Consider the following 22,792-nt stretch of genomic DNA (forward strand, 5'->3'; position numbering starts at 1 on the left):
CTCTGCAATTATAATAGATCAGCTGTCCACGCCCTCATCCAGGTTCCATTCCTCCTCTCCCTCATCTGCGTCCTTGGAATCCTCCACGTGCCCCTACAGCTGGATCGAAACCTTGCGTTTCAGTCTGCATCCGATAGGCTGGGGTCCTATCCATCATTACCTCGTAGCTCCAATACTTTCGCTCGTCATGACCCACTGATCTACAGAAGTTACGGTACAGTTGCTACAGATTCTGGGTATACTTCTACAATAGGTGACAGTTGTCTGTCATGTGCTTTCCTCCTACATGACAAATCGCACACTCGAGTGCAGGTGTCGCACTTGGCCCTACTTGTACCTCCAGCCTTAATGGCATTGGCCCCCCTCCTGCCAAATAGTTTGCAAATACAGGGTAGTGATCCTTATCGTGACACTGGTCTTTGCATTTGATACACCACACTTCTTCATGCGCCTTTGTTCAGGGTGCCCTATCTTGATTTAGGCTTTGCATCTCCAAGCATAGATTTTGTAGTTGCGTGTGGATTTGTTGAACTCCCAACCCAGGATCTTGTATTGGAGTTTCATGCAACCTCATTGTTACACAGTAATTTGTCACTGTCTTCACTCTAGTCTTCCTACTGTGTCATGTGTCCAAGTCATACATGCTCATGTTAGACAAATGCTCTCCGATGTTTCCAAATGACCCACTTTTCCAAAGGTTTTTGCCTCATCGTTTCTGTTGGTTAAATAAACGCGCTGAAGGGTGCTCCAAGATAGCCTAGAAGTGCTGTCATCGCGGAAGTACACCTGATTCCCGTGATGGTTCGATTTTATCTGCCAGTGCAACTATCGCCTGTAATCTTCTGTGATGACCTAACTGGCTACGTTATTCAATAGCGATGTTAGCGCGGAAGGCTAGTTATGTGCCCGCAATGATCCAGATTGGGTGAATTTGTTCCAACAGGCGACCTTCCAGATGACTCCAGACCTGGTTGTTGGCATAGTTTATGTCGCCCTCCTTTCTCTGTCGTGGCTGTTTCGTCATTTGTGCTACCTTCCTTGGAGATAAGCTCACTCTTCCACCTTTCATGGAGACTCCTTCTCCTATTTAAACTCTCACCATTGCTATGTGCTGCTAGTTCTTAGTTTTTGGAATCGTTTCTGATAGTGTTGTTAGTGTTTGTGAGTTTGCTAAATAGCTGGTGTGAGTGTGACAAGTGTGGGATTGTTGATAGCTTGAGGAACGTTGTGAAGTTCCCTTAATTTTGTGTAAAACTTGTGAGTGTGAGAGACTTGTGTATTGGGAGATCCATCTTCAAAGAGTGAATGCTTGAGGAACATGCTGGTTGGACCCTTCTGAGAAGGCTTGTGACGTCAAGACTTTGGTTGTAAGCTTACTCTGATTTCATAATTAATGCAATCAATGATATTTTCCTATGTCTTGTATGTAATGTACTTGATAGCTCATGACTTCTTGACTTTGTGAGTAAATAGATCATTGTTGTTCTGGGTATGTGCTTTGTTGTATTTCCTTTGCATTGTTTCAAGTTGATCACTCATTAGGAGAAGGAAGCGGAAGCTGGAGCAGTGCAACGGAACTCCATCGACCACTCGTTGAGGTAGGCCTCCAACTATGACTATTTAAGGAAAGCTATTGTTGATTTGTCCTTGTTTGTGACTAGACCCACTCTAGGGCTAGAGGGGTTGCCTCTTTCTGCAGAGGGAACACTTTCCTACATCACAAATTGGCGACTCTGCTGAGGAGCTTGGCCTTTGTTCTTCCTTTGTTTGCTCTTCTTTTGATTTTTGATTTGGTCTCTTTGAAGTTTAGGGATTAATTATCGGTCTTTTGAGTTTCCTGGGTTGATCTGGGAAATACCTCTATTTGATTGAAGGGTTGACTGGTTTTGGTTCAGGAGTTTTTGTTCATTTGTCATTGTTTTTGAACATCATCACAGAAAAAAGCCTAATAGTTACGATTTCATTGCCACTTTGTAGCTTTTTACCCGCGATGATCTTGGGTTGCTAGCTTAATTCCCGCGACGACTCTTGAAATTGCATCATCACGGAAAATAGGTGTTTTTCCACAATCATCTTGGGTTGTCTATGTAAAATAGCGATGACATCTCTAGTTTTCAGTGTACAACTTGCAATGATTCCTGAAAAGTTGTTTTTATAACTTTACCTCCTGAATTCATCAATCTTGTTTATCCCTTGTTGTTTCTTGTCTCTCATTAGCTTGTTTTAAATGCTTTTGGTTAGGGTACTGTCTATTTGATTTCATTTGAGTGAGTCTTGTGTTTTTTAGACCATGTGACCTAGCCCTTTAGAAGTTTCGTCGAGAAACCGTTTGCTTGGGTAACTTGTCTATTCAAGGTTCATCCACAACCGTCTTATTGATTTGCTTGAGGCTTTTTGACTGCTTGTTTTCTTGCTGGTTGATTTTTAGTGTCGATTATTGAACCAATTTTTTATGTTGATTCGATTTCTTCACTACCAAGCATAGATCACAATTGTTTGGATTGATCAGTTCACACTTTCTTGTTTGTCTCTTTGAATTCACAAAAAAAAAAAAAGATTGCATTCATTTAGCATACGAAAGTGAAAGTACATTTGCATTATGAATTTTCATGTTTGAGAAATTGGAAAGAAAATTTTAAATCTTTCATTAGTAGTATCGATGCATTGTGAGATTAGTGTATTGATGCATTGTGTTTATTAGTGTTTGCATTCACTTGTCTTGGTTTGGGAATGAACTCTCTACCTTTCTGTAAGTAGGTGTTCATCGAAATGAAAGATGCTTCATTCATTCTAGCTGCATCCTAGGTTTTGTTATATACATACGGTAAGGCCTGAAAACTGAAACATAATCCAAGATCAACTCTAAAATGAACTGAATAAATATAACAATGCATTGGAACATAACGCACACTATTTAGAGGTCTAGGCTAGAGACGTGCTCCGGCGTCGTTAAACCTAGTTACTTTTGTTTCCACTCAAGGTTGGGTGATTCCTCCTTCTGTGACTCAATAGTGGTCTAGCACGGAATTGTGCTCCCATGTACTATCGATTATATGTTGGGAGACCCCACTAGGTTATCATCCTTTATCCATAGGAAGCCGTGTCTGTCACCTTACAAGCTGTAATGCACCGAACACAACATTGGGAAGATTGACTACCGTACAGAAAGTCCTTGGTTTTCATATGACTGCCAAGGTGTATATGCAGTTTTACGGATTTGTCTGGTAAACCTTTTTGCCCAGTTCTCCAGAGTAGTCACTTTACTTCCTTTTCGAACTCCCTAAAAGAAAAGGTCCATCTGAGCACTTGTCCTTTCAGGCTCATTAAACCTCGAAAGAGATAGAGTCACCTTCTCATCCTTTTCTCGACTCTTGAAACATGAAAAGGTCAAGTTTTGTTCATGTGTCATAAAATTTATTTGCCCATGAAATATTCCTGGTAATAGTTCAAGTTCTTCGTTGTGATAAGAGTGTTTTCAGGTTCATTCCTGATGGAAATGTTCCCCAAGTCTACCGGCCAAGGTCTTTCCTCAGATGGGAACCCTAGTCCATTTCCTCCTTTTGAAAATGCCGGTGCTCCGTATATGGCAACTCTATCCTTGCCTGGGTTAACCATCGGTCTACCCGTTTGGTTATTTTCAACCTCAGCGGTCCTGAGTTTCATGACTCCTGTTCCATTGTCTCCTTTGTCCAAACCATGACACGATGATTCTGAGGTTGAGCCTACGCCTTCTTCCCCTGTTTCTTCCTCCTCCTCTCCTCCTTTGCCTGGTGAAAGTTTCACATCTAGTAACCAGGAGACTAAGAATAAGATGAAGAAGATGATGAAGAAGAAGAAGTATGATAAATGCAAGGCCACCTGTGCAGCTACTGCTCCGAGTATATCTCAGGTCGGACCACCTTCTGCCCCTCCGCGGAATGTTAAGTTTCCTTGTAAATTGTGCAAGGGTGACCATATTCTTCATGATTGTCCTGGCATTCCTAGGATCTTAGAAGTATGGTCTCATGATCCGGCTCGTCCCTCATCGTCCTCTGAAGCTCATGGTGATGTTACCCTATCAACTGGAAATGTTAAGAAGAAAGGGAAGATTTGATTCCCCTGTAGGCTATGTGAAGGCAACCATCCCCTTCACCTTTGCCCGCTCATGGATAAAGCTTCCACCGTTTTGGAAAGTCTTACAGCTTCTTCACCCCAACTTCTCGTTGGTTATCAAAGGCTCTCTTCATACCCTCTCCCAATTGACAAAGAGATTGACTTAGATTCTTCTCTTGTCTGTCCTCCTCCTTCCGAGCCTAGCTATGCTAAGCCTGTTCGAGACCAACCATTGGTCGGGGAGAGTGTCAACTTGGGTTCACCACTTGTTGATCACTCTGTTTCAGAAGAGCATCATGCTCATGTTCTTCTCGTCTCATCAGATTCTCCTGAGTCCAAGAACAACCCTCCTATCCCTGCTGATCATGAGAATCCTTCTTCGATTCCTCCAGAGCATGGGGCAACCATACGATTCCCCCATCAAGTAGTTTGGTCGTTACCTTCGACTAGAGCCACTTGACTACTTTCCGCCTTCCATCCTATGTGCCTTTCGAGATTATAGTACACGCCTACGATAAGGCAGTACCTGGCACTGTACTGGATGAAGGTGCATCTGTCAGTCGTATGCCCTCCACTACTTGGTAAGCTTTGGGTTCCCCACAGCTTGTGCCAGTCACAAGGAATCTGTTGGCATTCGACGGAGAACCCTGTCAACCTGTAGGGATCCTCCCAAAGTTTCCTGTTACTTTGGGGGGAAAAACCATCTATATAAACGTCATGGTTGTCCAAGGTGCGAATTTCAGTCTCCTCTTTGGCCGTGACTATATTTATGCCATGGGGGCCCTCGTCTCTTCACTTTTCCGTGTGGTCTATTTTCCACACGACAAAAGAATGGCGACTATTGAATAATTATCATTCTTTATTCCCCTGGTGCCTCCTGCGCAGATCTCATCCCCTCTCAGTTCTTGCTCGCAAGCAATACCTTCCTTGCCACAGGTCAATTATGTGGCCACCCATTCCATCTCCACCTCTGTTGATGATCGTGCAGATGGTCTGGTACAGGATGTACTGGGGGCATTGGAACCCGATCTGTCATTGGTGTCTCCTAACATGTGTTCCTCCCAGAGTGCGTTTCTTCCTTCTAGAAAATGCCTCTTGGGAGACATGTTCTCATCTGGCCCATGAACAGATTGCCGAGGATAGTTCTGAACTTGTGTCGACCTCGTTAAAAAACGAAACAAGGTGTACAAGGATAGTTTGTTCCTGTGTCAACCTCATTAAAGAATGAACCACAGAGTGACGAGGATAGTTTGTTAATATCTCAACCTCGTTAAAAAATGAAACAAGGAGTGCCGAGGATAGTTTCTTGATCTTATGTCAACCTCGTTAAAAAATGAAACAATGGTTATGAGGATAGTTCTTTTACTGTGTCAACCTCATTAAAAAATGAAACAACTCCCTTTCCAAATCGAGTCTTTGTTTAAGATCTCTTAAAATCAAAGTTGAGTCTTTCCAAGATCTCGAAAGTGAACCTTCATTCCATCCACCTCGTTGAATGCAATGAAGCTTGGGGGGCATGCACCTCGATTTGCGTCATTATGCTAGGGGCATGCGAACTTATAACAAGCATAGTTTTTTCATTTCAAGCTTGTGTAAACATGAAACCGAATTCAAGAAGAGTTCTCCATGGTTCAAGCTTGTGTAAAAATGAACCCATAGCTGATTTACATCTCGTGATTGTCGTTTATCCGCTAAATTTTGCTAGATGAGCCTTGGTTGTTTCATTCCATCGCCGCCATCTCTTTGGCTGATCATATGCTTTCACTTGATTGTTTATCCCTTCCTGAGGAACTGCAGCGATGAGTGGTTTTATTAGCCAGCCTCTTAACCATTACATGTTTTGAGCAGTTCCACCATTGCCGGAACCAGTTGCTACCCTTTATACCACTCGTTCCTCTAGGACGAGTCTCCTTTAAGCTCTTTTCTGACTCGTAAAATATGAAAAGATTGCCAAGTATTTTTCCCTTTTTGACTCGTTAAAGAAAATAAAAAATGGAGGACTAATTACCTAGAACAAGTTTCGGGGTGAATGATGGACGATCAAATCCAAATTTAGCTCGCCAACTTCAGTACTCCAAAGTGCTCCACAGTGCAATGAACAGTAACTATGGTAAAAATGATTGGATTAACCCATTTTTATAGCAATTTTTGGAAATTAAAAATTATATTTTATAAATGTGGGTTTTTTCCTCATTGTTTTGCCACATGGTTAGTCAAAATATGGTTTTAACTATGTTTTTATGTATATTGTTCATTTTATCTCGAATGGGTTTACGTGTGACATGTTTTTTTGCAAAGCTTCGGGTAGTGGAATTATGCCAGCTTTGTGAGCACTTGATCCATAAAGTCATCTTTAGGCTCTTCTCCAACTTGAAAAATGAAAAGATAGCCAGGTTTTCCTCTTGAATCATTAAAAGAAACAAGAGGCAGTCGCCTTTAAGCTCTTTTCCGACCGTTTAAACACAAAAAGGTTGTCGGGCCTTTGTCGTTTCAAGCTCGTTATCAATTGCGAAACGACGTGCTTCTGACCGCTTTTCTACTTTTTCGGGTCGAAGTCACTAGTTACAAAAAGTACTCCTCGATCATAATGGTCGGGCGGTTCTTTTGAGTATCATTTTATACTTTTTCGGGCTCGAAAGACACAAATCTATGAAAAAGGACCCCCCTAGAGTTTTCTTTTCCGTGTCTTTTCAAACTCTTTAAATATGAAAAAGACTCCGAGTTTTACCTATGTCGAACTTGTTAAACCCTGAGGACATTGGACTCGTCACCATGATGAGACTCGAGCTTCTCCTTCCTAGAGCTCATTAAACTATTACTAGGTTGGACTCAACCGCAGGTTTATCATTGATTGTCTATGGCAGCTAGTCGCTCTTGAACATCGACACTTTTGCTTCTTGTCGGGTTGGGACATCCATACATCATCATTTGACCTTCTGTGGGTTTGGGTTATCATTCTAGCCTCATTCCATCTGATTTATGTTGTTTCCATCGAGCCTCTGATCCCTTGGTGCCTAAATGTTGCCACCCCCCTCCGGAGTCGTGTCGCCGACATGTTCAAGAGTACAATCCTTCTGCAGTTTACACCCTCGCCTTCTCCTCTGATACTCTATTTCACCATCTACCACTTGTTCCTTATCCCATTTCGTTGATGGGGGAAACATTATGGCCCTCCTACGACAGGTCATCTCTTGTCAACATCAGCTCATTATCCAGGAGATTGATCTAGAGATCCCCTTTGGTACCTTAGAGCTTGCATGCCTCAATGGCAAGTTCTTCGCACCTGACGGTCGACTTTCATCATTGGTCATCGATTGGGTGATTCCACGAGTGTTCAACTTCAACTCCTTCTTCACACTTCGTGGATTGTGCTAGACAGTACCTTGAGAGCCATTGGCATTATTGGTGGTTTCTCTCGTGCTTGTTAATGATTTTCATCATTGACCGGTAATCAAGCGATGTTCTATCATGCTCGACCTCAGCACATCTATTCACATGTTAGAATTTGTACTATGATCGGATGGGTTCAAGACCCCGAACTCAGATTACACATGTTCAAGCTGCGTGGATTGGTTTATGATTACATGACTCATTGATGGATGGCTGCGACCATGCCTTTATCATCATCATGGTCTCATTAGCTGGATGGCTGCGTCCATACCACAGACCTAGTTCATATGTCTTTTGGATGGCTGCGCCCATGCCTAGACTACATGTACTTCATTATCAAAGATATCAGTTGTACTTTCATGCAAGTTCTTCCATATGGTGTTCCAGTTCAGTCAGTTTCGTAAAGCATTTCACCCCTCCCTCTCTCTCGGGCTTCATACTTTAGGGGGCATCTGTTACACAGTAATTTGTCACTGTCTTCACTCTAGTCTTCCTACTGTGTCATGTGTCCAAGTCATACATGCTCATGTTAGACAAATGCTCTCTGATGTTGCCAAATGACCCACTTTTCCAAAGGTTTATGCCTCATCGTGTCTATTGGTTAAATAAACGTGCTGAAGGGCGCTCCAAAATAGCCCAAAAGTGCTGCCATCGTGGAAGTACACCTGATTCCCGTGATGGTTCGATTTTATGTGCTAGCGTGACTGTCACCTGTAATCTTCCACAATGAGCTGACTAGATACGTTATTCAATAGCGATGTCAGCGCGGAAGGCCATTTATGTGCCCGCAATGATCCAAATTGGGCGAATTTGTTCCAACAGTCGGCCTTCCAGATGACTCCAGACCTGGTTGTTGGCATAGTTTATGTCACCCTCCTTTCTCTGGCATGACCGTTCCATCATTTGTGCTACCTTCCTTGGAGATAAGCTCACTCTTCCACCTTTCATGGAGACTCCTTCTCCTATTTAAACTCTCACCATTGCTATGTGCTGCTAGTTCTTAGTTTTTGGAATGGTTGCTGATAGTGTTGTTAGTGTTTGTGAGTTTGCTAGATAGCTGGTGTGAGTGTGACAAGTGTGGGATTGTTGATAGCTTGAGGAAGGTTGTGAAGTGCCCTTAATCTTGTGTAAAACTTGTGAGTGAGAGAGACTTGTGTATTGGGAGATCCATCTTCAAAGAGTGAATACTTGAGGAACATGCTAGTTGGACCATTCTGAGAAGGCTTGTGACGTCAAGACTTTGGTTGTAAGCTTACTCTTATTTCATAATTAATGCAATCAATGATATTTTATTATGTCTTGTATGTAATGTACTTGATAGCTTGTGACTTCTTGACTTTGTGAGTAAATAAATCATTGTTTTTCCGGTTACGTGTTGTTTTTTATTTCCTTTGCATTATTTCAGGTTGATCACTCATTAGGAGAAGGAAGCGGAAGCTAGAGCAGCGCAATGGAACTCCATCGACCACCGGTTGAGGTAGGCCTCCAACTATGACTATTTAAGGAAAGCTATTGTTGATCTGTCCTTGTTTGTGACTAGACCCACTCTAGGGCTAGAGGGGTTGCCTCTGTCCGCAGAGGGAGCACTTTCCTGCATGACACTCATCGCTATCTCTAATGCTTCAGCCTAGGTTGAGATCTTCTGTTGTGATAGCACCATCCTTAGGTGCAGTGTCAGGGATGCCACAAACCAGGCATGGTTCTGCGCATATGAAAGTGTCATATTAGCCTCACTGGTCATACTGTTAAAGCACTGATCCAGATCCCATGGAGTCTCACTTGGAAGCATTGCAATTTCCTTAAATTTGATGATTGACTGAGTTTCTAATTTTGTTCAACTAAACTCTTTGTTCAATGCATCTGGGATCTCCATTATTCTGGCATTTGGATGATCGCTAGAGTGCTTAATATACCATGTCAATGTGTGATCCTGCAGCGCACTCACCAAAGTAGCCTTTTTAATGTTATCATCTATAATTCCTTGGGCTTCCCATACTGCCTTTACCACAAACTAGAACTAGTCTGGTTCCTCATTTCCTATGCCTCTAAATATGGGCAACTTGATTGCACTTGCCATTCCAACCCTTGGAGGTGGTGGACGTGGGGTAGGTGAATATGGGGTGGATGTAGGTGAGGAGGGTGATGGCGTGGATGGAGGTGGTAACTATGGAATGTGTTTCTTTATTAACCAGAACGCACTTCTCGGAGAGAACCCAGTGAGTTCCTCCTCTCTTTTCTGCGAAAGTAAAATCAGGGGACTCTTCTCTATTCCTTCAATCCCTTGGTAGCCTCTTCCACTCTGCATTACCCTAGACATCAATGGATTCACATGACCTGTTTTTCGCATAACAGCATTTTAATCTAGGTATTCAACGGTTTGATGTACTTACCCCATAGTTCCTTGAGAAAACATCCTTCTGCTTCGTTGTAGCTCACGGTTGTATCTATCACGAACTCCATGATCAACCCTCCTATTATCTGATCTAGCTAATGATCTACTGCCCATGCGATTTTATCTTCAAATGCCTCTAGCCTGCACACCAACTCTGGGGTCCACACTAACAGTTGATCGAGTTTTCACCTTCCCTGACTGTCAGTTAGCCTCATGATCCACTCATATAGTTCTGACAAGAAGGACGCAAAGAAGATCTCGTGGATTTCCGTGTATATGTAGCGATCCAGCCACCTCTTCTAAGATATCTGTGGGGTTTTATTTTGCTGCACCATGAACTTGTGAAGCTCTGATCCAACCAACCTTCAATCTCTTTCTTCGTAGGGTTCCAGCATTCTGACATCAGACATCCCTTAGGCAGATCCTGGTCCTGGCAACGGAACCATTTGTTGGCTTGTTGGGGCCTGACCCAGGTTCGGAAGTGTTTTAGCCAAACAAATCCCGCACTACTGGCCCTTTCGGCAACAATCCGCAGAGCGCAGACTGAAGTCTAACTCGAGTTAGTATGGGAGGGTGTTGGAACTAGGTTTCCACACCCTAGGGATTTCTTGATGAGGTCTGGAGGGGTCGCGAACCAACCTACGCACTCGCGCTACTATGCACAGCTGTCAGGCATTCGCATAGCTCGGCAATGAGGCACTTCTTATATCTTTATTATTATTGTATTTATTATAGATCAGATCTAATTCTTAAGGTCTTTAATCAAGAATTCATCAGTTGTACCCAGCATGCGTAACCATAAATCTTACAGATATGCATAAAATCAGAACATAAGCATAAACATTTAGATCTGCGACCAAATGCACAATAATTCGAAAACACTTATCTTTATTAATCTTTGATTCAATACAACCCGTTCTACCCTGCGCACTTAGCTGCAGGGGTCCACGCACATAGCTGCGGACTCTACTAGGCCTCTGCGCACACAACTGCAAAGCCTCCTCTAACTATTACCAACCACGACTCAAACTTACAGACTCAGAGCACTCTTGCTTTTACAAATCCATACACCTCGGATCTTAACCAAAGCTACCAAAAAACTACCTTCTAAACCTAGAGCCATGCTCTATTTATACATTCCCATGGTCCACCGACCATGAGCAGGCCGACCTGCTTTCTATTATCTTACATTTTTCTCAGGCGGACAGCCCTTTAACTTGACTCATTACAATTCACGCTCTGAGCACTTCGCGAAACCTTTATCATACTTTTACCCAAAATTGTGGGCTTTGAGCCCCAAAACCCTTACACTAGGGACCCGCTGCCCAACACATGTGTTCCTTCCAAAAAGTTATGCAACAAGATACATTTTCATAAACTAGAAAAGCAAAACTAATGAATCAACTGCCTATATTATGCATGAAGAAAGTTGCTAAAGGGAATAAAAGCATGAGTCAGATCTACTTCAGAAATGGATATGGAAAATATGACAATGAAATCTACCTTGCAAGATTAACCAAATACTAAATTAAACAATGTAAACTCCAAAGCTCATAAAAGAACCAGAAATCAGTGTTTTTGGGGCTGCTTAAGGGTCCCTTCCTCAAGTCATGGTCCCAGAGGGAGGAAGTGAGGCCAAGACACCTGCTAACAACCTTGTGGTGATCCTTTTTCTCCTTGTTAACCTGCTACTTGAAATAAAGCACAAATGGAAGAAAACTATCACACAACCAATCTAATCTACACTACTTGGAATGGAAATGCATCTACTAAGCAAATTAACAATTAAGCTATGAATCTACACTAAACATACATGTGCAATCAAGAGGAGCCTTGGCTACTAGGTTTGGGCCCTAACCCAAGAGCTTTAGCCCTCTGAGTTAACTCAGTGCTGGCTCAAAACAAAACTCATTCTTATTACCAAAACAACAAATTACAACAAAAGAACTGTCACAAGCCTTGCAGCTCGAAAATAGAGTAGACTTTTACAATAAAAATCTAAATCCTATTGAGGTCCTAGGCCTCTCTACTTATACATCTGAAGTCCCCAATGACTTCCTTAAAATTAGGGAGGCTCAGCTCCTAAGCTCGAGATAAATCGGTGCTTTGTCTCTCACTTGCTTGGCTGCCTTCTAGTCCTCATGATTTGGTTGTTTGCACTCTGAGCTGGTGGAGGAATATTTGAATGGAGGGGTAGTAAATGAGGAGGATTTACCTCCTATAATCCCTCTCCTTTGTCCCATTCCAGTTTTAACCTTGGTCTTTGCCAAAATTCCTTGATTTTCTCCTTTAATCCTGCATTAAATGCACATTATACCACAAAGCATAATATCCAACTCTAACTCACCTCATAAAAAAATATAATCAAAAGCATGAAATAAGTTATGAGAATAGTTGGTTTGACTAAGCTAGGAGGTGAATTAAGGCCCATATAACTACCCCATGATGAGGCTCATCATTGTGTAAATCCATCATACAGATGATTTAGTACTCTCCTGAAATTGCAACCTGGATGGATGAAACTAAATCTAGGGTCTTCTATCTCGTCCAATCGTTTGCTCAAGTACGAGTCTAACCATGTGAAAATGTGATCTGAAGTTGAACATGGGAAGACACCATTTGATTACCAGCCAATGATGTAAGTTGTTAACAGACACGAGAGAAATCACCAATAATGATAATGATTCTCAAGGTACTATAGTACATTCTACATGGTGTGAATATATGTTTTGATGTCGAACACCATACAAAGTCTTTTGGTTGAAGGCCTATGATGTTAACCTGTCACCAGAAGTGAAAAACTTTCCATTGATGTATGCAAGCCTCAAGGTACTGGAAGGGTGTTTCTAAGTCAACTTCCTGGATAATTTTTTGATTTCAACAAGAAGCAACTCGTCGCGGGAAGACCTCATGTATCCCCCATCAACGACACGAAACAAGTGTAATGATTTTGAAGACAGAATGTGACTGATGACACAATGTTCAGGAATGGTGGTCATGAAAATGAACGTTAATGAGTATTTCAAAGGATGAAGTTTACTGAGTGACTTCTCTTGAACATGTCGGTGACACTAAATGAATTGGCAACATTGACCCAAAACCAAAGTGATGGATGGTGTGATAGACCATAGGTATGATAACCATCAAGCAGATAACCCAACCCAAATAGTCACAAAGATGAAGTGAAAGTTTCATGTTCAAGAACGACTTACTACCATAAAGTGATGATCTCTTTTTCCATTTTCCCATTCATTATTGACCAGTACCTCTTTATTTTTTAACAAGCTTGAGGAGGATAACATATGCTTGATGTATAATTCTACCCTTCGGGTGAATCCATCGCTATGTGATGTTTTAACGAGTCTAGCGAAGGTGAAACTTGGTCTTGTCATGATGGACAAGTTTGTTGCTATTTGATGCTTTAACGAGTTTAACGACAATGAGAACTCGGTCCTTTTCATGTTTAGAGAGTTTGAAAAGGGACAAAAAGAAAAATCCACAAGTTATTTTTCGTAAATTTGTCTCTCAAGTCCAAAAAATCATAAAATAATACAAGAGAGAACCTATTGACCATGTTCGATCAACGTATTCCTTTTTCGTAAGTAATCTATCTCAGTCTGGAAAAGAGTTAAACTTATACTATGTAGATGTCGTTTCCAATCCGTTTACGAGCTGAAAAGGACAAGCACCCATCAATCTTTTCATATTTTGAGAGTCTGAAAAGAGCTAAAAGAGGACTCTAGGGGGTTCCTTTTTTTATGTTTAATAAAGCTCGGAAAAGAGATAAAAGTATGCTCTGTGGTCAAAAGAAAATTTTACGATGATGCACATCAAATTCATTATGTCAACTATAAACCTGCTCAAAGAACCACCAAATAGATTAAACATACCTGTTTCATTGGAAAAAATAGGTAAAACCTATAGTTTATTCATTTAATGAACATGAAATAACCATAAAACAAGAATTTACCAAGTCATTTTACCATTTGACATTTACCATTCAGTTTTGTGCTCTGAACCAATTCTTTACCTCAAACTTCAGTAGATGATTGCAGGGGATTATATGGATCATTCTTCCTACCGTGAGGACCAAGTAGGAGATCTACCTCTTCTATTTCATTTAAGGTCATTCTTTTTCAATTTCAGGCAAAAATTTTAGGGTTTTGGGGTCCCTAGGGTAAATATATCACACCCTAGGATCATCGCACCCTTATGCATCGAAAACTGCACTGAAAATTAGTCAAATAGAAGGGAAACTACTCTGCATCACATTGTCTATAGATCAGGGGTGTGTTGGGCACAGTTTAGAAATTTGATTCATCATTTCTACCCAAAATATCTTTAGTTTTTTTCATGAAATGGATCCTAACTAAGCCTATGGTGTGTTCTCAGACTTTGATCGGATCAGAATGAATGAGAACATGAAGAACAGGATATGGTTGCCCTAAATGACCCTGGAACTATTGAGGCCCTCAGAGATTGTGGGTTACTCAAATATTTCAGGTTATCCGGGATGAGGAAATAGTTAGAACTATTGCAGTTCTTGTTTCACTCGTGGGATCCAGCAGAACAGGTTTTTCACATAGGGGACAAAGTGCTTCCTATATTGATCGGTGATATTTACTTTCTCACAGGATTGTCGAGATGTGATGCCCCCGTTTCTCTCTCAGGTTCTGCCCATGGGGTGAATCGATGAGGGACTACATTCGACAATTCTGTTGGCCAGGTACATAGCCTAGAAAAGATGGAAAGATAAACATCAAGGATGTTCGTGATTTTTCCTTGCGAACAGTCCTCTTTACTATCAAAAAGTTGGTGGGTAGCATGACACTTCATGTCGTGAATAGATCATACATGCAGTATGCGCTCGAGTGTCTCGAGCCAACTATGTTCAACTAGGGTGAGGCAGTACTCTCTTTGATGAAAGAGCAGTTGACTAAACTAAAAAGCAGTAAGATGAAAAATTTTAGCTATGGATCGATCTTGATCGCTTTTACTTTGGAGAGAATTCCATTGATGCAACCTCATCATGTGACACTTAGTTTAGCTGGTCCTAGAGATCCACGGATGCAAAGATGGGTAGAGTTGATGGCTAGACATGCTGGTCAGTCATTAATCTCATTTTCTACTGCATTTTTCAGTTGGCTCCGTCGACAACATATTGTCATAGAGGAGCATCCATATGTAGAGATGGATTTTCGTGGAGATCTAGATTTGAGATTGCCAGTGGATACTCAATGGGGTGCTATACGTAAATTGTTTTGACCATGTATTTTTTATTTTTTAAGTTTTTAGATGTTTTTGTGTTTTTTGATGTTTCCAATAAAATAAAAATGTTCTTATGTATACAGGTGTTGGCATTGTTCGACCAATGGGTCATCAATAGGAGGCTGGTGAACCAGCGGGGAGAAATGTCAGAAGAGCAGTTCTCTGAGATTTAGATCTGATCAAGACACTGGCAGAGTGGCAGCATCATATAGAGGGGTTAACACTCGGTACACTGGATGTTCGGATCGAGGAGTTACCGATGAGACTACATCGCCATACTATTGGTGCACCTAGCCGTTGGATGAGGCTATTGCACATGATAGCCCAAGTAGTGACCTGTTATCATGAGCATCATTAGATATACTTAGGATGATTTACTATATGCATTTTGAGGTTTTGAGGTCAGATGACCAACATGTCTTGGACACAATTTTTTGTAAAAACTTTAAACATATATCTATTTTACTTTCAATGTTTTTGTATGGTTATGTGTAATCTTATTCAACTGTTGATGTGAATTGAAAATTTAATCTTTACATATGTCGCAAATGTCTTTTTAACATGTAATTCGCTAAAGAATCAGTCAATGTGTTAAAGTTCCTAGAAATGTGTTGATATTGAATGTAATCAAAATGTCTTTCCAAGAGACGAACTCTAAGTAATATACGATGAATAGTTGGATTTCAGACGGTATAAACATCTGTAAGTTGTACTACGACAAGCTATGAGTCTAGCCTAATGATGATTTGGCAAATGCCAAGTGAAATGGCATTAGAGAGGAGTTCAATCAATGTGTTATACTTAGCAATATTGTTTGTAGAACGACCAATACAAATCCCTTGAAAACTCACTAACTCGCCACTTGGAGTGAATACGGCCCATGCTATAGAGGATAGGTTCTACGTACTACGACTAGCACCATCGGCTTAACCAACAAATGGTTCCAAAGATTCCGACATTTACAACAAATGCAAAGCAGATTACTAACCACATAAAAACTCTAAAATTCACACTGTGACAATCACACATAATCAAGCATAGTAATGTTTAAGATACAACCCATTTTGGGGCTATAACAATGGAATTCCATCATAATCAACCAAGTCGTAATTGCCTTTTACCAAAACACGCTTGACAATGTAGGGGCCCATCCATAGTGGTTCAAATATTCTTGTTCCTAATTTATCGTCTTTCTAATCATAAAGCAAGACTAGGTCTCCTTCTGAGAATATACAAGGCTTGAAATTGTGGTCACTTTGCGCCTTAATTCGTTTCTTATGTGCTTCATTGGCCAATGTGGTTTCACGACATGTTTCATCTAGATGGATGAGTTCTAAGAAACGTGTTTCCTCATCAGAAGTGTCGAGTAACAAGTCAATTTCGAGTTTTAGTGATGAAATCTCACATTGTATTGGCAATATTGCCTCAAGACCATACACCAATTGGATAGATGTGAATCCAGTTGTCTTTCTTACCAAGGTTTGGTAAGCCCACAAAGTTGAGCATAGGATCAAATTCCAGTTTCGTTTGTGAACTCTTATCATTCATTGAAGCATTCGCTTAAGGACTTTGTTGATGGCTTTAGCTTGTCCATTATCCTTTGGATAATAAGGAGTAGAACTATCATGTGAGAGTCCTAAATTGGTAGTTAATTCAATCATCATGTGATTGTGAAAATGCGAACCATGATCAGTAACTATAGCTTGTGGTTCACTGCTAGGAGCGGGATCCACCAAGGGCAGTTTTGGGGCTAAAAAACCCATGTTTAAACCATTTTTTTTAATATTATTGAAAAGACTCCACATTTTGTGGTCACAGAGTGCGAAGGTGTTATCTGTCATAAAGGGTAGTCTGCCCTTAGTTTTGTAAAGTAAACTCAGTTGTAAGAGATCTTCCCATGGTCTGCGGACCATGGGATTGTATAAAAAGAGTTAAGCTCTAAGTAGCTAGAGGTATAGAACAAGTAACAGAGTCATAGATTTCAAGCAATAATTCTAATTCTTGGCTTGTAGCATAGGTAGAGGCTCTGCAACTGAGTGTGCAGAGGCCTAGGATAGAAGTCTGTAGCTAAGTGCACGAACCCCTGCAGCTGTGTGTGCAACGTGAACAAAGTCTGTAACACTTGGAAGATATTAATAAAAGGATTTATTCTACAATTTTTGTGTATTTTTTCTATTGATGGATTTGGATTTTGTGTATAAATTTCCTTTATTATGCTTCTATGATGCGCAAATGAATATAGTTACATTGAACAATTAAATGCAATTATGAATATCTGATTACGCAGTGATAACTTTAAGTATTCAGAAAGATAAGAAAATCACTTAGGGTAATTGAGGAATCTAAACGACGCACTACCATAACAGTGCAAAAGTACCTAAGCCCCATGTTAGGGTTGCACGAAGGTCGATCGTATACTTTCGCAAAAGTATTGAAAGCCGAAATAGAGGGTTTGTCTTACAAGCTCTAGAGCGAGATCACCTACGTGAAGGCAGGGATAGAAGAAATAAAACGACATCACAACCATCTTAGGGTGTGGAAACTTGGTTCCAACATCCCCCCATATTGCTTCGGGTCAAAATTTGGTCCGCACTCCGCAGGCTGACGCCGAAAGGGCTAGTAGTGTAGGGATTTGTTTGGCTAATTAATGCTAAACCTGGGTCGGGCCCCCTCAAGCTAACAAATGGTTCAGTTGCTGAGACCAGAATCTGCATAAGAGATGTGTGATATTGTATCACTAGAATCCAACTAAGAAGGACATTGGAAAGAGGTTGGATAGAAAAATCCACGAATTTGCAGCACAAGAGAATAGAAACCCGTGACTGAAAAAAAAAACAGTGGTTGGACAAATACCTATATATAGAGATCCATGAGATATTTTTCTGCTCCTTCCCTATCGAGTTATACGAGCGGATCGCGAAGGTAGCAGATAGCCAAGGAAGGTGGAAACTTGATGGTCCTATTGGGTGGACCCTAAAGCTAGTGCGAAGGTTGGAAGCATTGGAGGATAAGATTGCCCGCGCTGTTGATCATTGGCTTGATCGCATCATAGGAGGATTTGTGATTGAATTCGCGGTCAACACCTCAGACAGCTATAGCGAGGCGGAGCAATGCTTTTTCAAAGGACTGCGAGGTAAGTACGTAAAATATTTGAATACTTGGATTAAAATGATGTTGTGCAAAAAACAGGTTATTTCAGCTACCTTGATGTTTGGGACTACGCAAAGTGGAAAAACTTACATGAACAAAGGAAAACAAGGTCCGGAGTATATCCCCTTGATTTCACCTTCACGAAGTGACGAAGAAGGAATAACGAAGGTTTCTCCACGAAGTGCTATTCAGTCAATAAGATAAGGATTCCCACGAATACCACCTCTGCCCACACCACCTCCAACTTCACCACCCTCACCTCCAACTTCGCCTGTACCACCTCCACCTCCACCGTGGTTCAGTATGGAAAATACAGTGAAGTTTCCTTTGTTCAAAGGCTTGGGAAATGAGGACTCGGACAAATTCTGGTTCGTTGTGAGGGTTGTATGGGAAGCTCAAGGTGTTACAGATGATCATATAAAGGAGGTGACACTGGTTAGCACTCCACAAGATCGTTCGCTAACCTGGTATATTAAGTACTCTAACGATAACCCGAATGTTGGAGTAGCAGACATCCAGGCAGCACTAAATAGGGAATTTATTAGGCCTAAATCTGAGGTGCAATCGATTGTGGGGTTCAAAGAGATTGCGATGCAACCAAGAAAGATGCCTTGGGAACTAGATCAGAGGTTGAAATGTACAATCCACGAAGCTAACATGAATTTGACAGATGGACAACATCACGAGTGGTTTGTGGCTTCGCTACTACCACACTTAAGGAGTGCACTATCGTAACAGAAGATAAAAACTCAGGCAGAGGCCTTGGAGATTGAAATGTGACTACATGAGATTTCGATGCAAGATCGTAATCTAGGAGTTCAGTAGATCCATGCGCAGCTAAAGAATCTATGCCTTGAGATGAAAAGTCTGAAGCAGGACAAGACAGTTCGACTAGAGGTATATGAGGAGTTATGGTGCTTAAAATGCAAGAGTCAGGGTCATGAAAAAGACCATTGCCTGGTCTTTGCAAAATACATTGTAGGAGGAGGATTGATGCCTTTAAGGCTAGAAGCTCAAGCAAGACCTAGCGTGAGGCCTACATTATGGTGAGTTATCTATCAGGTAGCTGGAAAACACGCCACGGATAACTGTCACTTGCTACAGAAGTATGTACAAGCACTACAATAGTTGTTCTACAAATTTTGTAGGTCGGTAGGACATGATGAGCGTACTTGTAGGAGCTATGAATTGATGATGGATAGAACTCCTGCCTATAGGGTTTAGGCCAAAACATGACCCCTTAACCAGAATGTAGGGATGGCATGGACAGGATTTTAGGGGCGTGGACGAGGCTGAGGCAGAGGAGGACCTCATAGAGGTCTAGGACAATTGATTTGCTACAATTGCGAAGGACCAGGACACTATGCCCATGACTGCACTAATCCAACGCGTCCATCATGAAAATATTGCACGTTGTTTGATCATGAAACGGAAGATTGTCCTACACTGATAGCTGGAATACGTGACAAAGGGGTGCTACCACCTCCGCCGACTCAGAACCTGCAAATGATGAGGTTTGAGCCGCATGAGGAAGATCCAAATGTAAATATAGTGCTCATAAGTGGAATCGCAACAGGAGATGACAAGGGGAAATAGCCAGAAGATAGTACATGGGTTCGCAAAGCCCCGACAAAAGAGGTTGAGTTCGATTTGGAGTGTGCTCGTGAAGCCTTCATGGAAGCTAAGAAGAGCTTCATTGAGGCCTCCACCTCAAGAAGCAAGGATAAGCCTTAGCGGAAGATGGACCCCTCTATGCTCATGACTTTCCTGCAAAACCTGTATGAAGTTACTGCGTGACAATAAGGTTGTGAAAGGGCTACAAGAACTCATCAATAGATGCACTAGAGCTGCGCCAGGTGATCCGTGTGTAGTACAAAAGATTGGCAAACATAAAACAAGAACGGGATGACAGATGAGACTGACCACACAAATAGGAGAGTATGAAATGGATCGGGTCATTTTGGACCTAGGGTCAGATGTGAATTTCCTACCAAAATAGACTTGGGAGTGAATGGAGAGACCTGCACTACAATGTTCTTCAATTCAGCTAAGGATGGAGAATCAACAGAAAATCATCCCCATGGGGCAGCTGCAAGGGGTGATCATGGATATTGAGGGAGTAAGCACACTGGCTGATTTTGAAGTAATAGAGATAGTGGATGATAGCAATCCCTATCCTATGCTCCTGGGAATTGACTAGGCTACTGATATGAATGGGGTAATCAATCTAAAGAAGTGAAAGATGATATTTGAGAAGAAATCGCCGCGCGTAATAGTACCCCTCAATCCTGCTGAAGGATCGCGCTATACTAAACCTGTCTAAGATTATGAGAGTGATGATGACTTGGATTGTATCTATAAGATAACAGCGTGAGACCAATATTTGGTGAATCCCACCGCGGATGGACAGATTACATGGGATCGTGAGAGTTCCTGCACTTCAAACTCCGATGAAGAAATAGAACGCTAGCAAAATCGGTTACATGAAGTAACTACGCTGAATTGCAACATGATGACCTGGTCGCTGTGCTGTGTGTCGTCAGAGGTAAGAAATATACCTATTTATGATGGTCTGAATGAGGTAGATATCTTTTTGGATGCATTTGAAAGGGAGGTACCAGAAAAGCAGCGCTTCCAAGCCTCGCACTGGGAACTGCGTGCTACACCTGCAAGATGGTGGGGTACGCACAAGGGAAGCTTTTATGATTGGTGTGAATGTAGGAGGATGATGAGAAAATGGTTTGGGAAGCCTAAGATGCGACTGACAGACAAGTATGATGGGCAAAATGATCCATGTGCGCATTTGGCCAAATAGACGCAAGCTTATGGAGAAAATCCCCAACCTGAGTGGGTGCACCTGCTCTGTCATACCCTAGATGTTATCCCAATGAATTGGTATATAGAAACAGAGCTCCGCCATGGGACAGGTGAATGGGATATCCTGTGCGAAGGATTCATGATGAAATTCAGTTTTGAGGATGGGTTTGACAATATTGATGAAGCGCTACAAGAGGTGAAAGCAGCTATCTTTAGGATACCATAGGATCCTTTAGACCTGACTTAGCCTGAATGGGCTACTCAGCTAAGTTGAGCGCTAGAATGTTATAATTTAACTGCTAAAGAAGAGGAAAAGGATCCGCGGAAGATAAACATTCCAGAAACAAAAGGCCACTGCGAAGTTTAGGGACCACAGAATGAGAACCCTGATATAACCGCGTCATTGGAAATGAAACAAGTGAACATTGGTATGGAGGAAGAACCCAAATTCGTGAAGATTGGAGACTACTGGGAGGACGTGATGGTGGATAAGGCCACTGAATTGCTTCGCGAATACCAGGACTTATTCCCTACCAAGTTTACGGATCTGAAAGGAATAATCGAGGACCTAGGAATGATGAAGATCACATTAAAGCCCGACGCGAAGCCAGTTAAGCAAAGGCCTTACTGTCTCAATCCGAAATATAAGGAGAAGGTCTGCTTAGAGATAGACAAGATGCTGGTGGCAGGCATCATTGATCCTATGGAAGAATCTGATTGGGTAAACCCAATGGTGGTGCAAGAGAAGAAGCAGAAGGATGAGATAAGGATATGCGTGGATTTCAGAAAACTGAATGATGCTTGTTTGCATGATCCTTTCCCAAATCCATTCATGGATGAAGTGTTGGACAATGTAGGCGGCCAAGAACCATATTCCTTCACTGATGGGTTCTCTGGGTACCACCAAATAAAAATCTCATTGGAGGATAGGAGCAAAACAACCTTCACAACTGAGTGGGGTTGTTTTCAATACATTGTAATGTCGTTTGGGTTGAAGAATGTGCCTACAATCTTCTCCCGCGTGGTTTTAGTGGCATTCAAGGAATTTATTCACGAGTTCCTGGAGGTATATTTTGATGATTGGATTATATTTGGGCTGGTTAAGTGCCATGTAGCAAGCTTGCGCCTGATGCTGGATACCTGTCGAAGATACCAAATCACGCTCAATCTCAAGAAGTTTTTGTTTTGGGTTCCTTTTGGGAACCTATTGGGTCATGTGGTTTGCAGACAAGGACTGATGGTATACCCCGCAAAGATCGTAGTGATACTGAACTTGGAAGCACCGAGGAGTGTGAAACAACTATGCGCTACTCTAGGACATACGGGATATTACAGAAATTTTATCAAAAGCTATGCCTAAATCATCGCGCCTATGGAAAAATTGTTGAAGAAGGATGTCACGTTCTTCTGGAATGATGACTGTAAGAAGAGCTTGGATATATTGAAAGAAAATATGGTTACCATGCCAATTCTAGTCTTCTTGGACTGGAAGAAAGAGTTTCATGTACATGTCAATGCGTCATGTATAGCGCTGGGAGCAGTACTAACACAGCTTGGTAGATAAGGCTTGGACCATCCTATCGTGTTCACAAGCCGCAAATTATCCAAATCAGAGAAGAACTATTCTACCACTGAGCATGAGGGGCTAGCTCTAGTGTATGCGCTCCAGAAATATAGGCACTA

Source organism: Pinus tabuliformis, chromosome 2_2 (genome assembly GCF_031772625.1).
Source record: "Pinus tabuliformis cultivar Carrire ecotype Pingquan chromosome 2_2, CPIR1, whole genome shotgun sequence".
Classification (NCBI taxonomy): Eukaryota; Viridiplantae; Streptophyta; class Pinopsida; order Pinales; family Pinaceae; genus Pinus; species Pinus tabuliformis.